Source organism: Liolophura sinensis, chromosome 6 (genome assembly GCF_032854445.1).
Source record: "Liolophura sinensis isolate JHLJ2023 chromosome 6, CUHK_Ljap_v2, whole genome shotgun sequence".
Classification (NCBI taxonomy): Eukaryota; Metazoa; Mollusca; class Polyplacophora; order Chitonida; family Chitonidae; genus Liolophura; species Liolophura sinensis.
In genome coordinates, this window is record NC_088300.1 from 43,514,723 (window position 1) to 43,528,044 (window position 13,322).

A 13,322-nucleotide genomic window follows, 5' to 3' on the forward strand; every position below is an offset into this window, starting at 1 on the left:
TCCTAGTGTAAGCCTGCAATAGCTTTCAGGTGGAGAAGTGGCTACTTTTAAAATGCTTATGTACGTGGGAAGATCTGTCAGCAACACACGAATATTGATTTATGATAACAACACGCTTTGATGTTATTCTAGATCGGTCACGTTTAGTGTATTGGTTGCTGCCGTGGCCTAGAGGTTCGTGCGCGGGTGCAGCTTAATAATTTGGGAGCTTCTCAAAAGTAACAGTCAAGTAAAGCTCATGCTGGCTTTTCGTTACATGCCGTAGGAAGGTCTGTCAGCAGCCTGTAATTAGTGGCGAGTTTCTCCATGGAACTGCCCGGTTTCCTAAAACCATAATGCTGTCGTAAGTGAAATATTTTTAAGTATGGCGTAAAACTCCAATCAAAAAATAGATTAATAAATCTCGTACATTGGTATTTGACATTGCTGTTAGATTTTTACGTAATTCAGCTCAAGTCTACAATGCATTGCTACACTTTAAAACTATATCTATGAACTGAGGTCAGTTGAAAGAGGCCGAATTTAACCATTTGTCACCTATCGCAATGCCCTCGCTGTCTAGGGTTTACTCTATCCTGTGTGTTTTATATCAGTAATTCTTTTGTGTTCAGGCCTGTTCTAATGTTCTAATGATACTATGTATGGCGTACTTGATACATGTGATATTTCCTTAGATAGTTTATCCTTCTGTTGTATGCTTATTTTTATATGACCGATATAAAACGATGCAGATTTTCCCCCTAGTAACACAGAGCACACACACACACATCTATAGTCTGATACTTGTCATCTGACAGCCTTGGATGGGCAGTTAACCCTAACACACTTTTTTATGAGATCACACCTCGGTTATACAGTTACCGGTGGACGACACTCATGGTCCCATTTCCGCAAACTTCATTAAAGATCACTGGTCCTACAGCAGTATAGTTCACATATCCATGTGTCACACGTGGACAGTTCGTCAATGACTTTGCCAAACTTCGATGGTTTATCCAGGGCAGCCCGGTCACAAAGCCAACGGTTTTAATATCAAGAACTTTTTGATTACGACGTTAAAAATTAATTTAACGTCGAGGGCTAAGTCCAACGATTTCAAAAGAAACCTAGGGCGAGCATTTAATGTAATTAACTTAACGCAACAGACAGCATTATTTGAATGTCAGCATCATAAAATTAGAAAAAGAAAGCTAACGTACTCTGCCCGAGGCCACCCAAAGGCAGCTCACCGTGTAATGAATCTCCATTGAGGCCGAAAATAAATACAAAGAAAGAAGTTAGACTGATGCAGTGCGATTTTTATTGTCCAAGTATTTCATGCGGTAATTAATTTAAGGTTGCTTTTGTGTAACATACATTTAAAACTCATGCACATGTGTATGCTTTTTCATCATAAATATTAATCCAGGACAGCCCGTCTTGGAGCATTGACATAAACACCAAATCAGCTTTATCATTAAACAGGCAAAGAATGATAGTGATAAATCATTAATTATAGCAGTACTAAATAAGTAATCGGAAGGAATGTGGACAGGTCATTATCAGCTGTATAGGGCGTTTTATTTAATGCTTTGCATTCTTTTATATCTCTTCTGTGTGGAAACTTCCTGGAGGGTATTTGGAGAAATACCATGTTCATCATTTAAAATGATATCGATTCGAGTCATAAATCTCCAGGGACCCTCTCCTTACTGTACAGAAATATACCACACACTGATGCATAAAAAGATAGTTCTGGACAAGTGAAAACAAAATAAAGATATTACATCATTTAACAATTGCCTTTCTTCACGGATACTAAATACAATATAAATATCTCTTATTCGCCTTATTATCTCTTATTTAGCCAGACTTATTAGCTCAACCCAGAAAGGGTGAAATGAAGAAGTTGTCATGTTAGTTTCGTGTTTTCGTACTGAATTTTCATGTTTCGTAGCACATTTTCATGTTTCGCAGTGCATTGGTGTATCTTATTCTGCATTTATGCCATTTTATTTTTCAGATATTGGAAACTGTTGGTGCCAATGGACCATCCTTGCATGTTTACAGAAATTAACACCAAAATCTTGGTGTTTGGTGCATACGTAATGATGGCTTTGATTGGGTCTAACCCGCTGTTTGGAATCGGGGAGTACAGTTCTATGAAAGGTACCCATATACAGATACAGTAATTACATGACAGGTAGAGGATTGACTATTTGAAGGAACACCTGCCCCAGTTTAAATTCAACTTCACGACATTTACCCAGTTGCATTTTTTTTCTGTGTGAGCTGTAGTTTTATTAAGTGAGTCATTTTTGTAGATAGCAGGGATGGAGATGCACCTGTGATCCTAGTTTAAAGCATGTTATGAGCAAAGTAAATAAAGCTATTTTAAAGCTAATTATAGTATATTTCATCGAGGATTATTTAAGAAATAAAAACGTCGTTTGCCGTTTTGAAATCACCAACATGATCCGTACCAGACGGGAATTGTCCACTGTTAGAAAACGAGGGACCACAAGCCTCCCGAGAGGTCGCAGGGCATGGCAAACTACGTTTATTTCTGTTCTAACATACCATTAATGAAATGATGGGGCTATTTGGGGGGAAAAAGCGAAGCACGTGGCAATTATTGACCAAATAATGCACATTTCCCGCTAGCGCCTCTCTATGTAGTTTCGACCTCTAAATCCGACCATTACAGTTTTCCAAGTACAGAGGAATGATGATTTTAAGGAATTGCAGTCAGGCTAATAAATAAAAGGCTGTCAGGAGTAAACGATTTATTTCGTGGAGAAACTTGTAGATTCAGATGAAGTTGAAATGAAATGTGCTTCCTGAGATGGTAGCGTTGCCGAGAATTTGATGGTCATGTGGCGCCGATTTCGGCAGACTCCGGCCTGCAACTTCTTCAACTCAGGTCACATTCTGTGTCTGGATGACGGTTGCTATGGATCCAGACGTCCTGACACAAGTCACAGAGGTATCCGATGACTGAGAGGAAACAACGGTTGAGTGAAAATCACTGCTCAAAGAGCGGCGTTGTTCTTCAGACGGCCTTTAGCTGTATGTAACTCCTTAGGCTGGACTCGTTCCGGAGGCCAGTTACGGACATTATCCCATGCATCCCAACGCCAGCGTGGTTCAGAACAGTGGCTGCAGTGGTGCGGATAAAGTGGTTTGTGTACTGAGTGCTGCATCACGGGAGATGTCTGCCATCATAGAGCACAAGCTGTTCACTTCCATCGCTTGCTTATAATATCAGCAATCCGCAGCTTTTGGAGGGAGTTACTAGTAAAAGGGCGTTGAAAAAAAGCATCGGGGGTGTCCATGTTTCGCTGATAAAGATATAGCACCTAGATACTTGTTGTTTGATGGCACGTCTATATATCTCATACACGGGATGCCTATTAAGCAGATGATGTAGTTAATGGTAAATATTTCACTTTTAATCATAATTTGCCGTCGTCCTCGGAAAACGTGAGCTGTCGAATTTTGAAGAAGGAGCACAACCCAGTCTCACTATTTCATTAGTGAAATGGAACCGTCCCAGTGTCCATGACGAGGACGACAACTGCGTATAAAATAACAATTTCAGCAGACTTCGCTCACCATTGACTTTAGTGATGAAGTTTTTGGAGGTATGTTAGAATTCTCATTAACTTACTTCTACTTTTAATTGATTGTTTTCTGTTGTTTTGTTTTTTTTGTTTCCAGGAAAGTTTGATTTCCGAGTAAACATAACCACTAAAGATGCAGAAGATGAGACGTTGGTGGTGACGCCACTTCCGTTTGAAGACACGCAAGTTCATCACGTGCCTTGTTTGAACAAATCACTATCCGTGGATTTACTGACCTGGAAGTACATTGAGGCTCACATGGGGTTAATAGTTCGGTCAGTGTCGCGAGCCCGAGGGGCAGTGCTGTTTTCTTTACAGGCACCACAAAAACGTTCTTTGGAGGAATTCTGGAGCAGTTACGTTAATGGTTCCTTAGCACAAAACCTGAGTTCGATTATTGGTGCTAGTTCCGCATTCAGGCCTGGTCTGGTTTGTCACATAACTACCTGGATTCCTGAAGATGAGTACACATTGTACAGCCATGTTTATCAGCCATTCCAAGGTAAATCATATCTCTTTTAACAAGCCTACCCCGATCGTGTTGCTCATAAATGGCGCACAAGTCAACAAATTCTGACAATCAAGGATATTCATCAGCCGAACCTTCGGGGGTATACACACCAGTTGTCCTTGATGCGTCCTTTAGTTTGTCAGATAAATGACATATGGTATAATTTTTTGATATATGTACAAATTTACCGAGTAAAAATGTAAAGCCGCCATCTAATTTACAAGGCTTTGTGAGTGGCTGTGACTTATTCTTACTTATGAGTTGATATCGTCTTATTGAAAGTGCATTACTTAATCTGAAGCAGACAGGTTTCTTTTGACGAAGGCAACTGGGAATTTCGAAATATCATGAAATATTTGAGTGGCGGGAGTGGAAAAATATCAGCTCATTTGGTTACTGTTATAAAACACTGGGCCTTAATTGTGGCACTGGCGCGATACAGGCTTACGAAAACTGTAATGTGATAGTAATGATAAAGTTTTCTCCTGTTTTCAGACCTCCATGTGTGCATGGTTGACTTTACAAACACAAACCCTCACACCCGGATGTTTGCAGGTCTTCTCATCGCATGCGCCGTTATCATGCCGCTGGGGATCATGACCTATTGTTACGGCTCTATATATCTCCAGCAGCATATAGATGGCCATTACATCGACGACTCTCAGTCGACAGACCACGGAAAAGCGTTAAGAGCTCTCGTCGTCGGAAGTGTTGTGTGTTTCTTTTTACTCTGTCCGTACTATGCTGTTAACATTGCAAACGGGGACGGAGCAGTCATTCCCTTGTGGCTGAACGGCCTTGTCACCGTGCTATACTACTGTAGTGGACTCCCGGTTGTCATCATTTACGTAGTATACGACAGGACGTTTATCAAACAGTTCATCGAAAGGGACATAAACTGTCATGAAGCCTCCAAGTCACTCAAAGAAGAACAGATGAACGATGAGATAATTCCCTTAAACTCCCAAGGACCTGCGAAAAGAGATTTGTTTTGTGAAGAGAGCAAAGTTTGAGAGATTTACAAACATTCGTCTTTGAAGTTTCAAAGTGAGGGAACGTATTAACATGCGTTGAAACTTTGAGTACGCGAATAGACAAAATGTCGCTAGTTATACTGTTCAAAAGGATTAAGAGTATCCTTGTCTGAAGTGAAGACGTGAGAACAATATCCTGTGATATCCATGGCTACAAGACTAACTGAATACTTCCGCCGTGGGGCGCACTACAGCCAAGGCACTACACTCATCATGTTGGTATACCTTATGTATTTGACTACTGAGGGTCTTTTGTATAAAAAAAATTCACTGGTGTTCTCCCAGTCAGTCATACAGTGATCCCATCACTCGTCACAGTGCCTGCACTGAACGGCCTTGGAAGCCACAAGGCACCTAGCTCTTTAGGGATTTGAAACCTGAGGATTGAACATTATGGACACATATATTACCATGTTTCATATGTTTCTTTTATTTCATAAAATCATCGGTGTCAGTTATTCTTATCGTTTGAGAAAATTACAGCACTGCGGAAATGTCGATATAAGATACTGATTATAAGATTATAAATATAAACAGAACGACTCTGATTCAAACAAGTCACATTGGTTTCCAGATCAATTTTGTCTCAAGTAGAAGCCAGCAGAGGGGCTAGACATACTTGCTGACACCGACGCCGAGGCAAATGGTGATTGATGGCTTGTAATACAGTGTACGTGAAAAGGGGTTAAAAATCTTAATTATTTCATTGAAGTGTATAGTCCGTATCTAATTGTGATTGAAGGGTGAACTACATGAGCTAGAACAGCTTAAAAGCACAATTATTCTACCAAACAGCTCGGAGGTTTGTACCTAATGTAAAGAAGGGGGTGTCTGAGGCGTCTGGTGACACGCGATATCAAAAATATAAAACGCAAATTTACCAAGTGAACATTTTTAAAGAGATGGTAACATTGTTTTCAGAAACAGTTTTCAGTGGTCAGCTGACCTTGATTAAAGTTTTCTTTACTGTGAATCCCTTAAATATATTTGACATATCTTTTCACATACAAATTGAAATATACATTTCATCCACTATATTACTGACATAATTTTAGTTTGTTTTGGTTTGTTTTTTTTGATTGTTTTTTTTTTCCTTTTGTATTTTCTTTTCGAGAAGCCGATAAGAACGACTAATTTCACAGTAAACAAAGTACATTTTCAGACTATTTTATATTTTATTTTATTTCATACTAAGTAAATAAATTGTAAGGGTCGGAGAAGACCACCCCACTTCCTCCAGTACCTCCTAAAAATCTCTTGATTTAATCCCACGACCGAACCAAAGACTCATGTTTTCTGCCTTTCCTCCTGCATTCCATAATGGCTTACTGTAAACTCATACAACTTTCCTGCTACTTTTCTTGGGTAGTTGATGGTTGGTATATTAACGTTTGTATGGACAAATGGACATAATTGTGCACACTACGGTTCAACAACCTCATCTTCAATCCATAACTTGTCGACGTCAAAGGTCTTCCGGGGCCTCCGTGGCTCTGTTGGTTAGCGTGTTGGCGCAGCGTAATGACCCAGGAGCCTCTCACCAATGCAGTCGACGTGAGTTCCAAGTCCAGCTGATGCTGGCGTCCTCTCCGGCTGTACGTGGGAAGGTCTTCAGCAACCTGCGGGTGGTCGTGGGTTCCCCCCGGGCATTGCCTGGTTTCCTCCCACCATAATGCTGGCCGCCGTCGCGTAATTGAATATTCTTGAGTACGGCGTAAAACAGCTATCAAAGGATGAGGATGCCCTTAGAACTCTTAGGCTACAATGTAGTAAAGGTAGGTCCTTCGAAAATGTAGCGCTCATAGTTGTGCAGGATTGTATTTTATTAGGTGATACACTATTTCTGATGTGCGAGACAGCAGAGCTTTGGCACTACTTCAAGAAAAGTAAATGAAAGTACTGCATGACTTGGCCGCAGCTGTTATGGAATCGGAGTGAATGCAGAGACACCTGGAGCCAGGCCATGTCAAGGCCGATCGCCAGTGGAAATAGCGCAGCATTTAGGGGAGTAGACCCGTGTAGAGTGATCAGTGCTATTTTCTTCTTCAAATGTTTGTGGAAGAAATACGGAAGAATGTTTAACTATCCTGGACCGGGATGTAATGGCTGATGAGTAAAGAGTATACGTCATGTATCGTACGATTCAATCACATGATAAGACTTCACTGGCACTATACCTGCACGTACCAGAACTTCATCTAGGCTGACGGTCCTTTCTTCAGTTGAACATATTTTGTAGCATTCAAGGGAAAGAAACGTTAAAAATAATCATCTGTAGAAAGACCATTAAATATTGTTTTAGAAACTAATTTAACATAGCTTTTCAGATTTGTTTACTTATTGTATAGTCAGATGTTTTATGGGCAATATTGAAAATTTACATCGCTAATGACGTCACACAACTCTTTCCACACCTTTATATGCAGATCTGAATAAACTTCTTGTTATCTTTACTGATGCAATGAATGCATGTGAAAGAAAAAGCTAACCTGACGTTAAATTTACGGTTAACTTTACGGAGAATCTAAACATTAGATCGCATTTAATTCAAAAAAAGAAAAATATAAAAATGATTGACAGTATTTTAGTTACTGTTTCAACGGTCTTGCTACTGGTGTTTACTTTATTTTTATTGTTTCTTTCCATTTAATTGCGCGAGAGTTAAACTCATTAATGAAGATGTTGTTGACTATACATGACATGCCTTGCGCCAAGGTTCCATAGAGATCATTACAGCAAACATTACATGAGCAAAAGGTCATATTATGCAAATTAGTGTGTGTTTTAAAAATCATAATAAACATCAAGATTGGATATCCTGTAAGAGTTTGTTGTATTTGATCACATCATAGTAAAATGCCAAGTGAGTGAGGCTAAACTTACACCAGATGGAGAGCAGGCTGAAATCATTCCATATTCAGCCGTCTAACTTGACTTGTGTTAACTTGTGTAAAGCACACGATATACAAGGCTGAAATATTATGCTAAAAAAATTTACTTTTGTTCAAAACTATTTAACCCAGTAGTGTTTCACTTGAAGGATTCCGTGTTTTCTGAGCTGACCTTCTCATCTAAGTTGCGGATTAACTTTGCTAAGGTTCGAATTTGTCAAAGGCCTGGTGTAAACAGTGCGAAAATATTACTGTGGCATAAATGTAGCGAAACAGCGAAGCTATTGTACTGTGAAAAACAAAAGGATTTCGTTTTTTCCGGAAATTGAAAAATGAATACTGTCATACCTGATGGCTTTATATGCCGTACCTCAAAAAGTCCGGCGACTGAGATAGATTGTACCACCTACCTACTACCGTATGCTTTGTTATTACATGTACGTAAGTATATCACTATCAGATTATATCCTAAGCTTGAAAGCTATCCTTTGTTACCTGACACTCATAATGGATATCACATGGCTTCAATCAGGAAATGTGGGCATACTCGTTCAATCACTTGAAGCGTGGCTCCATGGTATGGTATCGACCTGACTCAGAGCAATGTCTAGTCGTTTAATGAGTTGCTTGAATCTGTAACATCAATGTGATATAAGGAGAAACCACAACCGCGCACAGATATCCTGATGGGTACAAAGTGGACCTACTCTTGTTCTCATATGCATAGGATAGTAACTATGCAGAATTTATTGAACAGTAACCGTACTTAAAAACCACGTTGTATGTTGATGATATGTTAGATTTGAATAACACATTGAGAAGAGGTTGTGAAAAAATATATCCACCTTCGTCGGATTTAAACATGTCTGCATGCTGTCCAGATGGTTCTGCTTGACTTAGACCCTTTATTTGTAGAGAAGACAGCAAAAGGGAAAAGGAGTTTTTCTTTTTCTACCAATGCCAGAAGTATTACAAAGTAAATAATATACAATAAACAGTATAATAAGTTAATACTATTGATGGCTAAAGGAAAACTTTACGGTGAACTTTTCTCCTTTTTTAGACTTTTTTGATTGGTGTTTTACGCCGTACTCAATAATATTTCACTCATGCGACGGCGCCCAGCAATATGATGTGAGGAATCAAGGCAGAGCCCAGAGGAATCGTTTGTTAGAAGTTCTTAGCCGTATAATCCCTTGATGTATACTCCAGAATGTATTTATTATTTATTTGATTGGTGTTTTACGCCGTACTCAAGAATATTTCACTTATACGACGGCGGCCAGCATTAGGGTGGAAGGAAACCGGGCAAAGCCCGGGGAACTCCAGAATGAATGGATTAGGGTTTAACGCCACACTGGCAGAGTCTTAGCCAGTGTGGCGTGGTGAGTTAGAACCTAAAACAGCCTTCGGCGTGATGAGAATGATTCCTCTCAGATCTGGCCATGCTTTTATTTCACGTTTTGATTTCTCCATTTTCTTTTCATTCCTCTGGTTAAAGATGAAAGCCAAATTCGAATTGTAAATACACATCCTATCAGGTTTTGCTCACTATTATCAAAATACAACACTAGTTTACATGGAGCATTGCAATTTAAAAATTTTACATAATTATGTAAAAACATTTGTGTAACACATAAGGCTTCTCAAGAACATTTCAACATAATGCTTTGAAATTTGACGTACCTGTAGCTGAATCCTTCAATTAAAAAATGATTACCTAACCTTCCTTAAAGTTTTCGGTTTTTCAGTACAAGTAGTAAACTGTACGGCACACCTGGATAATAAGTTTTTACAATTTTTTGGAAAATTGGTGAAAAAATAGCATGATCCAATTAGTTGTGAAATCAGAAGGCGTTGAGAATGTGTACATAAAATTATTCCATCAATAAAGGCAAAATAGAAGTCGCCTCGCACTTCACACCCGTATAGAGGAATGAGGTCCCATTCACTTCACCCCGGAGACACCTGACTAAAACTAACACCGCTCATTATACAGGTCTTGTATTATAACTGTATAATAAATATATTGTACTATAGCGGATTAGACCAATCTGCAAATAGCGCACATGCAGCTATATCGCGTTGAAATATTCTTGAGTACGGCGTAAAACCGGTGTACTGGTGTATATTTGTAGTCGGCATGAACATTGAGCAACTCCTTTAAGCTCCACAATATCAGAAACTGTTCTTGTTTCATTGTCAGAGTTGTCTTGTACCAAGTCGTCGTTGGCTAAGTTGATTGTATCTTCTATGGCAACACATGTTAAAAACATGGTAGTTACAGTCAAACTTAGCTTACGATCGCTTTGTGCAAGAGGTCCCAGCCATTTAGCGGTTCTGTTTTCATGCGGTGTTTTGCGGTTTATATGTTCTGCGGAAAATGTCTGGCTGCCTCACTGTGCTCAGCCTCACAGGAGTGGCAGAACAATGAGCACGGTGTGAAAACCTGCAAAAGCAGTATAAATAATAAATAACACGCCGGGTACCAGACAGAAGACGCACGAATTTTCCACGACTTAACGGCTAGAAATTGGGGGTTCTCTCAGGTGAGAATGTCGTTCCGAGAGAATACGTATCCAGCCCTCTCGAAACATAGTGTTCACTCCAATGCCCACTCCAGTGTTCAAACCCGTTGTCACGTGTTAAATGTTAGCTGTGTTTTATTGCTATCTCACAAATAAGAATCGTCTTCAGTCTTCACTAATTCGCAAAAGAATATGGCGCATCAAAATGTTCAACATCCTGACATGCGCATGCCTGTTGCTCAGTTTCTGCATATGGGGATACCCGTCAAGGCTTCAAGACACAAAAATGGCTATCTTAACTGAGTAACTGAGAACGAATCCTACAAAAATCAGCCAAGTGCATATAGTTTTGGAACAAACTCATTTGGTGTTTGCGGAGAGTCACAAATGATGTATGTACATGTGATGTGTGGTCAAGAGATGAATCTCGTACTTTGTTTTCATCTGTTAGAGCATGCAATACAAGGGCCGTGGGACATCGCCACCCTGGGTGTCTGAAGGCCTAGATCAGACACAACAACGAATCGTAGATATTTCGGACAAGGGGTGGAGACAGATTTAGATATTTGGGACAAAAGATGGCGACAGACTTAGACATTTCGGACAAGGGGTGGGGACATACTGAGATATTTCGGACAAAGGGTGGGACAGACTTAGATATTTCGGACAAGGAGTGGGTTTAAACCGCCACAGCTTTGTCTTGCTGGCGAGTTTGGTAACATTATGAATCAATTTTAATGTGGAATTATTACGAGGGGACACGCCATATTATAGAAACGAGAAACACGATGGAACCGGTGCATTGTCGGTTTATAGACGCCCCCCACCCCCCATTCCCTACACGCCTAACCCTGATTAGTTAGAAATCCAAACAAAAAAATAAACAAATTTTTTTTCTAGATATTGTCCCTCAGCACTCTGATCACTCTTATACACCTATCACATTCTAAGTGAGTCTAGAGTCTGCAACCCGCACATAGTTGTGGGTTTCCCCTGGGGCTCTACCTGGTTTCCTTTTACCATAATTCTAGCCACCAGCGTATAAGTGAAACACCAACCTTTCAAATAAATATAAAAATCTGTATACATTAAGATTTTTTTAATGTATGTGCTTATCCCATTTCTATGATATATGACTATAAGTTGACATTACTTTTAAGAATAAAGTAATTCTTATCAGAAGCAAGTTGCTAAAGAGATTTTCGAATTTTGCTAACAGCATGCCACAACTTAACTCGAGCATGACACCGACTCATGAGGTTCTTGTCCCACGGCACTTCTCGTGAGTCTTGGCGGAGCTACTGCTGATGTGGAGAAAACACGCTTGTTAGAGATTGGTAACAGATTTACGTGAAGCAAGAAAGCGACAGTATTTGCCAAACATTTAAGTACATAGAATGAGTAATGGTTAAAGTCCCTAAAGCCACATCAATATAACATTATACCGGAGTTGTCCAACTGATTAGTCCGGCGTGGGCAGAAATGTACCAAGCTATAGCCTGGAAACACATAGATCACCAGACCTTGCGACTAAGTACTATCAACTAGTCCGGGAAGTGACATTTGAAAGTATCTTGAAATACATTAATCAGAATGTATTTTTGTCCCTCTATTACACAGCAAACGTTTGAGAAATGGCTGATGCATGGTGGGAAAAATGTTTCAAACGCTGTTGTGTTGAACTTTAAAATATTTACAACAACGCAAAGTTTTGTCAAAGGAACACAATGTCTTTGATAGAAACTGTTTCAGAGCTGCTTGGAAATATAAAAAAACGTAGTCAATAGGTTTTCAACTGCACAGCAACACTGATTAGCGAAATAGTAGTTTCGGTTTTAACCTGTGGCCAGTTCTTGTAGGATTTCCCATGATTAAGATTCATTCAAGAGGTTGACATATTTTCCCACCAGGTGGCTCGAACTTCTACGGATGACGTAACATGTGTGATGTGCCGTGGAAACTAGCTATGGGGAAGTTGCATATTTCTAGGTTATGGACTTCTGGTATAACTTGCCCAAGGCCGGTGGTTTTACGCGGGAACACCCGTTTCTGCCACTCATAAAATTATCGTCATCGTATAAGTGAGAAGTGAGTAGATACTTTTATCACTCAAGTTTAGCCACATATGATTATTTAGCGTACTTCAAAATGCAGTATTATTTAGTATACTTCAAAATGCAGCATTATTTAGCACACTGCATTTTGTTTTGACAACTGCCAGTTCACGGTATCTCTGTCCTGGATCATTCGTATGCAAAACTGATATATTTCATAGATTATTCAAAGAGACTCATGCAGACAATACTTTTACAATCTAAAAAAAAATACAGAATAGAAGCACGATGACAAAGAAATGACTTGTGTCAATATATTGTTGAAAAGCTGATTATGTTTCAAAACGTACATGCAGAATACGAGAATAGTTTATTCATTCGATGGTGCCGCGCACAGCATGTCTATACCCTAATGCAGCATTCACAGCCAGGTGTTGCGAGTAATATATTCACACTTCGGTACTGCGCACGGTATATTTACATTCTAGTACTGGGGGCAGCATATTCACATTCTATTCACATATGCAGTATTTACCGCCCGGTGTTACGAGGAGCATATTCACACTTCGGTGCTGAGCGCAGTATATTCACAATCTGACACAGCACCCAATACACTCAACTCTCTAGTGCTGCACAAAGTATTCACACTCCACTAAACTCGAAGTCGGGAGGCCTGAGATGAAACACGGGTCACACCAAAGA